Below are 11,366 nucleotides of genomic sequence, written 5' to 3' on the forward strand. Positions count from 1 at the left end.
GCGGGTCACAGCTTTTGAGCACAAAACTATAACTTTGAAGTGATTGCTTGACTGTTTTTTTTACTATGTATTGGTAGGCCTAACGTTACTAACTTAGGCTAATACTCAATTTCAAACTGTTTAACGCATCCTTATTCCTAACCCATGCCATTTCTGAACAAATTTGATATTTCTTGATGTGGTCAATTACATTTAATCAGAATGTAATTGAGATTCAGATGGAAATTTTTACTTTTTAAATGTAGCTCTGTTGACTCCGGTACATCTTCTTCTGCTTCTAAGGTCCAGCAGGCATAAAGCTTGATGTGGACGTGATTAGCCACCCTAACAAACACAGTTGATGGCATTTTTTTTGTAACACTTTTTTATGACATCATATCTAGGGCTTCATATTGAATGAATTGTAAGACTTGATAGCTAAGGCAAGTCCTATCCTTTTGTGTGAGATAATCTGTGTATTTAAATAAACTTCAACTTCTTAAAACAAAACAAGAAGTTGGGAAATAGAATGGGAAAATACGGAGTATATGGTAATTATTAAGAACATAAGTATTTAAAGAAATATATTGCATGTTAGCATTTTCCCACTTCCTGTCGATGACACACAGACATGACATCATTGATTGTCAAACATGACTTATTTCTATACAAGACCCAGTTAAATCTCTTTAGGATGGATTTCCCAGTCCTGCAGCTCATACATTATGTGTGTGTATGTGTTTCCTGTGTGTGTATGTGTTTCCTGTGACGGGCCGGGGGGACGTGGTTGTTGAGCCGAGTCTAGCCCACAGCTCCTGACAGCTGTTCGCCTGAAGAAAGACAACAGGTGTGGAAGACCCAGCCCTTTAAAACAGAACACTCTCTAACCCGATCATACCCTAACTTATAAATGTGTGTCTCTCACTCTCTCTGCCTTTATGTATCCTGTTATTTCTCTATTTTTATGTTTCCTTTCTATCTATCCATCTAAATCTGTGAGTCCTATTCTCTCTCTCAACTCTCTCATGCTCTTTTTGCATCTCTCTCTCTCTCTCTCTCTCTCCTCTCTCTCTCTCTCTCTCTCTCTCTCTCTCTCTCTCTCTCTCTCTCTCTCTCTCTCTCTCTCTCTCCTCTCTCTCTCTCTCTCTCTCTTGCTCTTTTTTTTTTCTATCGCTCTTTCTTTTTCTGTGCCCACTGTCACTCCATTTCTGAATCAGTGGCCCAATTTTCACCCCACACTACATTCTAGTTCCCTCAAGAACTTAAAGGTCTGTAAATAAACTCACACTGGGCATTAACATGCTAGCTAGCTGCTAGTCTGACTCTAAAGTCTTATTTATTCAACCAAGCTAGCTAGCTGGTTAGTCTTAAGTCGAATTAGTTCCAACATGCAAGCTAGCTGCTTATGTCGAAAGCTGCCTTTGTCGAAAGCTAACTCATTCAACAATAACTGGTCTAAACTGTATTCACCAGTCTACCTTTCTGTTGTTCAGTCTATCCGGTGCAACCATTACCCCGGTAATATATATGATAAGAGATGGGATGAGATAAGGTTAGAAAGGTTAAGATTACGTAACTTTGTATTCATCATGGGAAGGAAATACAGGGGTCACTGCAGCCAAAGTTGAATGAAACGGAAATAGCCATTTAGAAGATGGCAGATTACTTAAAAAAAAAAGTTGAATGAAAAACAATCAATAAAAAACCTTTAATATGGTGCAGTCTTGCATCCTATTGGTCAGTTTATTCCTGCTACCAATTGTTTAGCCCAGTCAACTCTATCTTTCAATTGGTCCTATCTTAACATCCTGTCTGTTTTTCCAGTCTATCTTTCTTATCCTCCTTTTGATCAGTCTATTCTAGTTAGTCAGATCATTCTATTGGTCAGCTCATTCTTGCCTCCAACTTGTCAGTCTGTTCTTTCTTCCGATTGGTCATTCTTTGTGCCATACTCCAGCCTCCTGTGTCTCTATGTGTTGGCTGCTGAGGACCACATACGCTGAATATCTGAGGATGTTTACCTATCAGGGATCCCCACTGACCTCTGACCTCAGAGAGGATTTGATGAGAGGGTGCGTGTGAGAGGGACATTCTCACACACACACACACACACACACACACACTTCTCTCATGTTTTCCCCAGGGAGCTGTAACCTGAAAGCATGTTTGTAACCCGTCTGTTGACTCTTTTAGGATTGGAGGCATGATGGCAGCTAGCTTGTTGGCGTGTTTTAAGCGGGTTCTCGCTCTAGCTGAGAGGTTGGTTCATTGAATGCCTTGCAACGGCATTTCCATTTAGGTTATTTTCTTTTAGAACCCAAGCTCTTTTTGAGAACCCTACCCAAGCTATATTTTCGTTTAGCCTTACCCTTTCCTCCAAATCAACGTGCTTTTCTCATCGCTGGAATACACCTCTGGTTGTTTTGTTTCTTAACCAATTGTGATCTCCTAAAATAATGTACCAGGCATGGTGTGGCTTTAAACACGGGGAGATTGTATGTTTCTTTGCCAACCTTGTCGTTGTTTCCACCTCTAAATATACCAGCCTACAGCTCCCATCTGAAGTCTTCGGAAAAACTGTTTCAAATAAGCGGAGAGAGGTCAATCTAGCGATGAACAGCTGGATGGTGGGACAGACAACATGACCGATCCTAGAAAGCCGGCAAGATAAATGTTTGGACAGAGACTAAAAGGTGGCTGAACAGACAGGCGCATTGTCGGATGGCTGTACAGACAGAGGCAGCCTGTGTAATGAAACCTGTACAGACAGACCAACAGAAATACATCAGACAGATAATTAGACAGAGAGGTGGCTGGACAGAACAACTGTTGGCTGGATATACTGGGAAGACATTAGGACAGAGGTTCCTGCACAATGACACATGAGCATGAGAGGGGCTGCAGTCTTTGTGTGCACACAGAGTTCTCAGCTGCAGCCAGCGGGTTTCCTGGGGAAAAACCCTGTAACGCGTTGGAGCCAAGTCCTCATCGTGTCTCTAGGTGTTGGTTCCGTTGTTCTGTGGGCCTGTGGGCCCAGTAGACACCAGGAGTCACTGGGGTCCGAGTGGGAATGGTGGTGTAGATCCTGTTGGGTTCCATGTGTTTCCGAACTCAATGCCTAGAAGGAGAACGAGGGAGCAGACTCCTCACCTTCCTTCAGCAGCACACTAGATCGCTCTCTCCTAAAACCAGCTGTCCTGCTTCTGTTCACAGCTCCCATTAGTCTTTTTCCCTCGTCCCATTATATCTCTCTCCTTCTCTCTCTCCCTGCCATCTCTCTCCCCCCCCCCCCCCCCTTTCTCTGTCATCCCCACTATTTCTCCTTTTCTCTCTCTCTCTTTCCTTCCCTCTGTCTCCTCTGCCTCTCATTGGCCTTTGACTGACAGCACATGTGCTGGGGTATTTGGGAGGACAGGGGGGCTGAAATATTAACCCCTACAGCCCACTACCCCTAGGGGGGGGGGGAGAAAGAGGGTGGAGCTATGAGGCCCCCACATTTGGAATGAGAGACACAAACGGTCAGAGAGACATAGCGAGAGAAGGAGATTGACAGAAAGAGAGATAAGAGTCTGGAGAGAGAGAGAGGGCATTGAGTGTGAGATCTCTCCATAGAGCGGTCTTCAGGACATCATATCCCTGGTGCTCTACAGAGGGTCGACGTTCAGAAGATGGCCTTGTGGTCCTTGATGCTGTGCTTCCCGCTCTGCGCCGTGCTCTGCCAGGTAGGAAGAGTCCTCGTATAGTTCAAGTGATTGTTGACTGTTGATAGTAACAGTCCCAAGTTGTTTATAAGAAACCTGTCAAAGTGCGGGACTAGGTTATGTTTCTATGCTGAGGAAACGGTGGGTGGTGTTATTCCACCCCTCTTGTGTCTCTGTTCGAGACTGCTCTCTGTCCCCATTGGGTTATTTGGGGGTCTTGGTCTGAGGGCATGGGTGGGAGGGGCGTCCTAAACTCCTAAACTGATTGGAAGTGTGTCCCCATTGAGTGTGAGAGTGGGAGACCCTCTTGAGTGGAGACCCTCTAAGAATGTAAGTGGGATGAAAGGCTTTGTAAATACCTGAGGTGTTTAGTAAGACATCTGGCCAGAGCACAGAACCATATTATTTTTAAATTAGACTCAAAAAAATGTTGGGAACATATCTGTTAGCTGTGGTGGTGGGCCAGTGCCTCTGCTACCCAATGCTAAGCCATCGTCCTCCCATTGGCGGCAGAGATCGGTGTTCCAGCACCGTAAGAATATGAGAGAGAGGGGGAGAGTATTTCAGTACCTTTATTAGACATATCGTGAGCGAGAGATATGGAGAGCATGCAGGTGTGTGTGTGTGTGTGTGTGTGTGTGTGTGTGTGTGTGTGTGTGTGTGTGTGTGTGTGTGTGTGTGTGTGTGTGTGTGTGTGTGTGTGTGTGTGTGTGTGTGTGTGTGTGTGTGTGTGTGAGAAGTGGCCAGGGAGCTTGTTAGCTGTCTGTCATCACACCATTATGAGAACTTACATTGATGACCATGTTACATATATATTAAACACACCCTCTCTCAATAACATGCATTGCACACTCCTATCTGTTTGGACTACTGATGCAACACAGACCATGCTCTGTGTGTGTGTGCCACACTCCACCCACCACGCAAGTGGTGTGTGTGCTACGTATGTCATTGTGTTTAATTTGTGGGCTAATGTTTGATATAAGGAGTTTCACATCTGTCTGTTACACCCCTTCTTGCCTGTATATAAAGCAAACTCCATTGTGAACTGACTGCTGTGTGGTGGGAAGAGCCGGTTAGTCACACTGAGGCCTGCCAATCTCAGACGAAAGACACTAGCATGTACTTCCTCTAACAGCCTATAGGTTGTTTGGGGTATGGCTGCAGGGTGTGTTAAGGATGGAATATTAATTAATAATCTCAAAAATCTCAAACAATACTGATGCTCAATCGAAGACAGACCAAGAAGACGATGATAACATACACTATGGGCCCTATCTTGCATCCGGCGCAATTGACCTAATCACTGGCGCACGTGTCGTTGCTAGTTTGCAACTGGCGCAGAGCGTTCTTTTCCCTCCTGCGCCACGCGTCGGTAAATTAGGGAATGATCTTGCGCCCCAAGGGGCGGTTCGGCTCCCCGTGTTTAAAGTCAGTGGAGTGTTGTTCAGATGCTATTTTAAGGGCGCATAATGTTGCTTGTGCACCTCGGCGCATACACTTTGCTTCTCTCATCTACCTAGCCACACATTCTTGGTAAATTATTTATAAGAACAGCTGATACAGCGGTAATAAGTTGTAGTTTTAAATCAATGCATCTGCAAACACCATACAGCAAACACATATTTTCTTGACAGACATCGTGTACATGCCCATAACTTTTAGGATTGATGAGTATTTGATCGTGAGAAAACATTGTTTTACCGCGAGTGAGTGTTAAAAAGAATGAATGAATGCGGGCGCGTGTGTGTGTATGTGTAAAATAATTATCTGTAAAATAATCTGTTTAAACACACGCAAACTAAAACTCGCATAATACAGTCCATGGCAATGTATATTAACGGGGAGACACATGCATATTAGGAACACAAGTCGATAACGATAATGCATACAATACTGATAAGAAACAATGTTTATAATGTATTGCGGATATCATTAATAGAACCACAGTTACCGCATATCATATGTTATATCATATAAGCTTTCTTTGCCGAAATATATTTGAGGACGTACTGTCAAAATATCAACTCGTCAGATTAAATGGCGCTCATGGCTCTTAAAGGGGATGGGAGCTGGCACTCTCATTGGTTTATTGCACGTTACGCCCAAACCACACCTACGGGTAATGAGGCTACTTCAGACCAACCCTTTTTAGATTTGCGCCAGGCGCAAGAGTCATTTTTCACGCCGGTAAAATAGCGACATCGCCATAGAACCGCCCACAAAGCTACTTGCGCTTGGCGCTTCTCACTTGCGTTTCAGACCGTTAAAATAGGGCCCTATGTCCATATTTTATGGTCTGACCTTAAATGATTCTTTGACGTGGACCCTATTTTCAATTATTGTGGGTCTAAAGGACTAACGAGGACAATTATTTTAGAAATCGTTAGTATTGAGCTAGAACACTGCAACCGTAATTCGGCTGCAATGTAATCGTTTGGGTCAAGTATACCCTGTCAGGATACATACAGATAAATAAAACTAGTTTCTCCACCTTTTGCTTGATCAGGTCTGCTTTTTTATTTCGTCTCGCTCAAGGAGAAGTCTTACACTGAAATCATTGTCATCAATCATCATGATCTAACAGAATATTTTTCCTAATGTCATTACAATCTCAACTCTTCTTCGCCTGAATCATTATTTTAGTTAACACTAGCTATTCTTTTTTTTAATTCTCCTCTCTTCGGCTCTCACTCACTGTTTCCACCGTTCTCTTCCTGCAAAGAGGTTTAGTTGTCTCCTTATTGTCATTGAGTCAATGACTCAAGAAAATCGAATTATTGGGTTAGTCCGGGTTATTGGGTTATGATTTGACTAATAAGATGCATGTATACACCTTATCGACTACGGTTCTCATTGTCGGATTAAGACCCCTAGATTATTCGATTGATAACAGCAGTAAGCGTGCATATTTACGGTCAATCGAATTGGAATTGGATTTTGCGTTCTGCGCGTGTTCGAGATCTTTTCCGGGGGCCATGAGCCGGAAAGAAGGAGACGGTAGTCGTGTTAGAGTCGCCCTCGGGAAAACGATAAGCGGCGATTTATTCAAAAAGGTGGCGCAGAAGATGGGAAGGAACCGGTGTCGTGCCAGTGTAGTTACCCCCTATAAGAGGTGTATCATCATCAACATGCATTCAGTACACACTACGCTTCGATTTCACCCAAGGCTGAATTAAAGTACGTGTTTTCCCTAAATGTTCGTCATCAACAAGGTTGTAAAGTAGTAACTTCGGGCATATCGGTCAAAATGAGTTTTTTTCTTCCGACGTGTTTACGATCTTCATTCATTGCATTGCGCCGGCGGGCCGAACTGACGGGGGATATTCTCTGATATTATGAATCTTAAAGTGCCCTCGGGTTCTCCGACTCTCTGGTACTACAACAACAAGTAAAGACTCGTAGTGGGGGTTATCTCGGCCATGGTGGATGAAGGAAATTGGGGGAACGTAACTTTGGCTTTGACTCTCTGAGGTCCAGATTGAATCGCGACATGGAGTAGAAAGGCATTGTTGCCATATGCGGACTCCCGCCGGAGAAGCTCTACTCCCGCCACCAGAGGAGCTGCTCCGCCGCCGGACGAGTCTGCATATGACCGAAAGGTCAGAACAATGGAGCGTTGGAGAAATGACATGGACCCCAATCTAACTGACAGCTGTCTACTGAAAACATCTTTCTCGAATACCGCCTGAGTTTTGTTGTTGCTAGTGACGTAAAGAGGTCAGCCGGAAGTTGTTTGGTTTAACAAAATGTGCTTAGTATAGTTTTGAATATGAATAGCATACACATTGAATGGTCACACGTAAATCTGTTGTGTTGTTTTTCAAAATGTAGTATTTCATGTGTAGTTTAGTATTTTTGTTTGTGTAGTGCTGTGTTGTAGGGTATTTTGTGTGTGTTGTATGGATTATTTTGGTGGAGGCTTTTTAGTGTAGTCATAACGTCGTACATGTGTGTGTAAGAGGCATGGGCAGCGCTGCAGCTGTTGCCAGATGCCAGCTCTATGAAGCCATCGGTCCCATTGGCTATCCGTGTTGCGGAAGAGCCACCAGCTGCTCCCATAGCAGAAAATCCCAGACCAAACCCCTACCTACAACAACCCCCTCCACACCAACCCAAACACAAAAACAAACCCTTACTAGGACAAACTGATCACTGAAACACCATTTGACCACCAGCTGTTGCTGAACTCTTCATTGAAAGTAAGTTCAGGCTCCAGACTGTGACCAGATGGTCGCATTTAACGACCAAAATTTGAGATTGTGAGACTGAATTTTACATCTGGTCACGGGTGACCAGTAAGTTTTGCCCTCTTTTATTTATTTTTTTGACACGTTAAACGTGGAAGGTGGCGCGTCAGTAATCCGGAATCTGTAGCAGGCCAATGAGTGTGAGAAGATTGGAATGGCCACTGTTGTGGCTACTGTGTGGAGAGGGAGGGTCCTAAGATTATCGAGCGTAAACGTCTTTGAAAAGGAGAAAGATTTGACCTACGTGCATTTGAACTCGGAAACTATTGACTCGTGGCTTCCGACCTTTGGCTAGTGTGTCAGCGCCAGTCAGAGTCCTGCACGGTCTTATTAGCAAACCCGCACCCGCCTGTACCCGCAATACTTAAAATCGCATCCGACCTCGTGTTCCCGACAGTAGCGCAAATTACATTCCACACCCGACCATACCCGCTATAACATTTGTACAATATGAAGTTGCCTCTTATTATGTAAATGTTAACCATTTTGGTCTCTGGTGATTTGCCTGTTAAGGCCTTTGAGACTGTAACTTGAGTAAGGGCTATATAATAACAATTGGCTAGACTTGGTGTTCCTCTCAATGTGATATTATCTGAAATATGATATGATATTGATAATATTGTGGTAATATTCTATTATGTACATTTCAATAGTTTTTTAAGTCTGTTATTACCATGTCCTATTTAGGTTTGTGGCAGTGTGCCATAACCAATCATTCTTTACTCTGCATTCTTTAGCATTCTGATTTAGCCATACCCAAAAATAGCTTCAAGGGAAGTCATGACCTAGCAGGCCTACTGTTAGAACCAGTAAGGCGCGCTAGCTTGTCAGTTGGTGCATTGGCCTGGTTGATTGGCTAGCATGGCGAGCTGAGGCTCTTTTGTAGTTCGGGGTGCTCAAGACAAAATGGTTTGAGCCTGACTCACGTAGTGTGGGGGAGGGAGATGGAGATTTAAATCAAAGTAAATTTGGCTCAGCCAATGTGAAGAAAAACGCCTCATTCCTTGTTACGGATCTGTAACAAGAAACAAGGCGTCTTTTCTAGATAACTCGATTAAATTTATGACAAGCAAACATTAACCCATGATTTTCTTTCTTGTATTTAAAACACTTAAATGGCTCCTTCATGTGTGTTTCCCCCACATGGGGTCAGTCCAACCAAGAGTTGGACCACTGAGCTGACGGCAGGGCGAGATTGATCGTCAACACCGGTCCTTTAGTGTCTAATTCCGAAGTTGGCCCTGCATTTAATAGTCGCGAATTGTGGGCAGGATCTTTTATTCACTAGCCAGCTAACCAGATAAGGGAGCATGCTAGCTCTATTTGATACAATGTTGTAGTCGGACCAGATTTAGGAGGGCCACTGTGTGACCTACTGATACTTCCATGTGTGGTCGAGTCGTCCACTGACCGCTCTCAACACACACACCTTCCTCCAGATGCAGCGGAGGAGGGGAGGAGCTCAAATCACTAGTCAATTGATTCATTGATAGCCTTATCCGTCTGCCGAGATATTGTTCCTAACATAACCTTTATTAAGCTGACCCTTTAGTCCAAAGCGACTTGCATTCAACAATGAGGATATGCCTTAAGTTCTAAATTAAAAAAGTTTTGATATTATATCTATATAATATATATATGGTGTGTGTGTGTGTGTGTGTGTGTGTGTGTGTGTATATATGTATATATATATATATAATATGTGTTGTGTGTGTGTGTGTGTGTGGTGTGTATATATATATATATGTATATATATGTGTGTTGTGTGTGTATATATATGTATATATGTGTGTGTGTGTGTGTGTATATATATGTATGTATGTATGTATGTATGTGTGTGTGTGTGTGTGTGTGTGTGTGTGTGTGTGTGTGTGTGTGTGTGTGTGTGTGTGTGTGTGTGTGTGTGTGTGTGTGTGTGTGTGTGTGTGTGTGTGTGTGTGTTGTATATATATATATATGTATATATATAATGTATATATATATATATATATATATATATATATATATATAATATATATATATATATATATATATATATATATATATATATATATATATATATATATAAATATAAATAGGAGTTCCGCTCACAAGGTTAATAGACCAAGGCATTCTGTCAAAGCATAATATTTGGTTAAGAGTATAATTTTTATTAAAGGGGTGATATTATGCCACCAGGTGTGAGTGTGATTAGCCATTACAAGCCGTTTGAAAATCTGCTTTTTCCTGCATTTTGGCGACATCACAAGTGGGAGTGTCTACCTAGATGTATGCTGGATAGATCATTAGATAGCATCATTGATACCTATCTATATATTCCTCACCCTGCCCTGTCCAACAACATAGGAGAGCTAGGGTGGCCTGTACTGGCATGTAAGGTGCCAGTAGGTACTTCCAAAATGATGAACTACAGCATTGACTAGCTTAGTGTCGAGTGATGTGGTTCCTTGATAGATTTCTTTATTCTGTTTAGTTATTTACATTACACTTAATTGTTTCACATTGAGGTGCCGTTTTTACTGTTTTAGGTTACCTCATGCTCGCAGTGATTAGTCAGTTGGAAAACATTGGAAAAATGGGGGCACGATCATGGCGAACTCCGTGAAAGAGTCATAGGCTCTTTGTAGCTATAAAAGCTTATTCGAAGGAAATGTCAACACAAATATTCTCCTTTTCATGGGCTTATACACTAAATCAAATGTACCTAAGAATATTATTTCATCTACCAAGTCCGCTCCGTTAGATGCCACTTAATTTATGCACTGCACCATTCTTGTATTATGCTGACTATCGATCCTTCTAATTGTTTGTCACCAACCAACTAATCAATACATGCCTACTTTTGAGAAGTTAATCTCTTCTGAGTAGAAATGAATACTAGGCTTGCGTAAGCAGCTAGGCAGCTGGTGTGTTTGTTGTTGGTTGGTGTGTTCCTCAGTTGGTGTGTTTGTTGCAGGATGGATTAGTGTGTGTTTATGTCTTGCCATTATGCCCTCCAAACTAATAATACAATTGATAATCCGATTATTTATAATAAGACTAATAGACAATTATGCATCTACTAATAGACAATAATCAATTTTAAGACAAGAATAAGGTAATACACATTATTCTAGATTTATAGAGGATACCAAGGTATTCAAACCCAAGTTCTCATTCAGTTCCTATAGGTTCCCCAATAATGCTGACACCCATTACAAAGTCCCCACTCAGGTCCTCTCCCCAGAAAAGTTTTGAAAGCGGGCGGGTTCTGTGTGTGTTTCTATCTCTCTAACTAGCCAGCTGTAATACGGGTCTAATTGGTAACGCGACACGATCAGGTGGCCTCTGTCAGGACTAGGGAAGGACTCACGTGGAGCTGGGTGTAGGACAATAAGGCCCAATCCAATCTCTGCCCCTTACCCCTTCTCCTTACCCCTTCAAAACAAGGGGAAGG

This window comes from Gadus chalcogrammus, chromosome 14 (assembly GCF_026213295.1).
Source record: "Gadus chalcogrammus isolate NIFS_2021 chromosome 14, NIFS_Gcha_1.0, whole genome shotgun sequence".
Lineage (NCBI taxonomy): Eukaryota > Metazoa > Chordata > Actinopteri > Gadiformes > Gadidae > Gadus > Gadus chalcogrammus.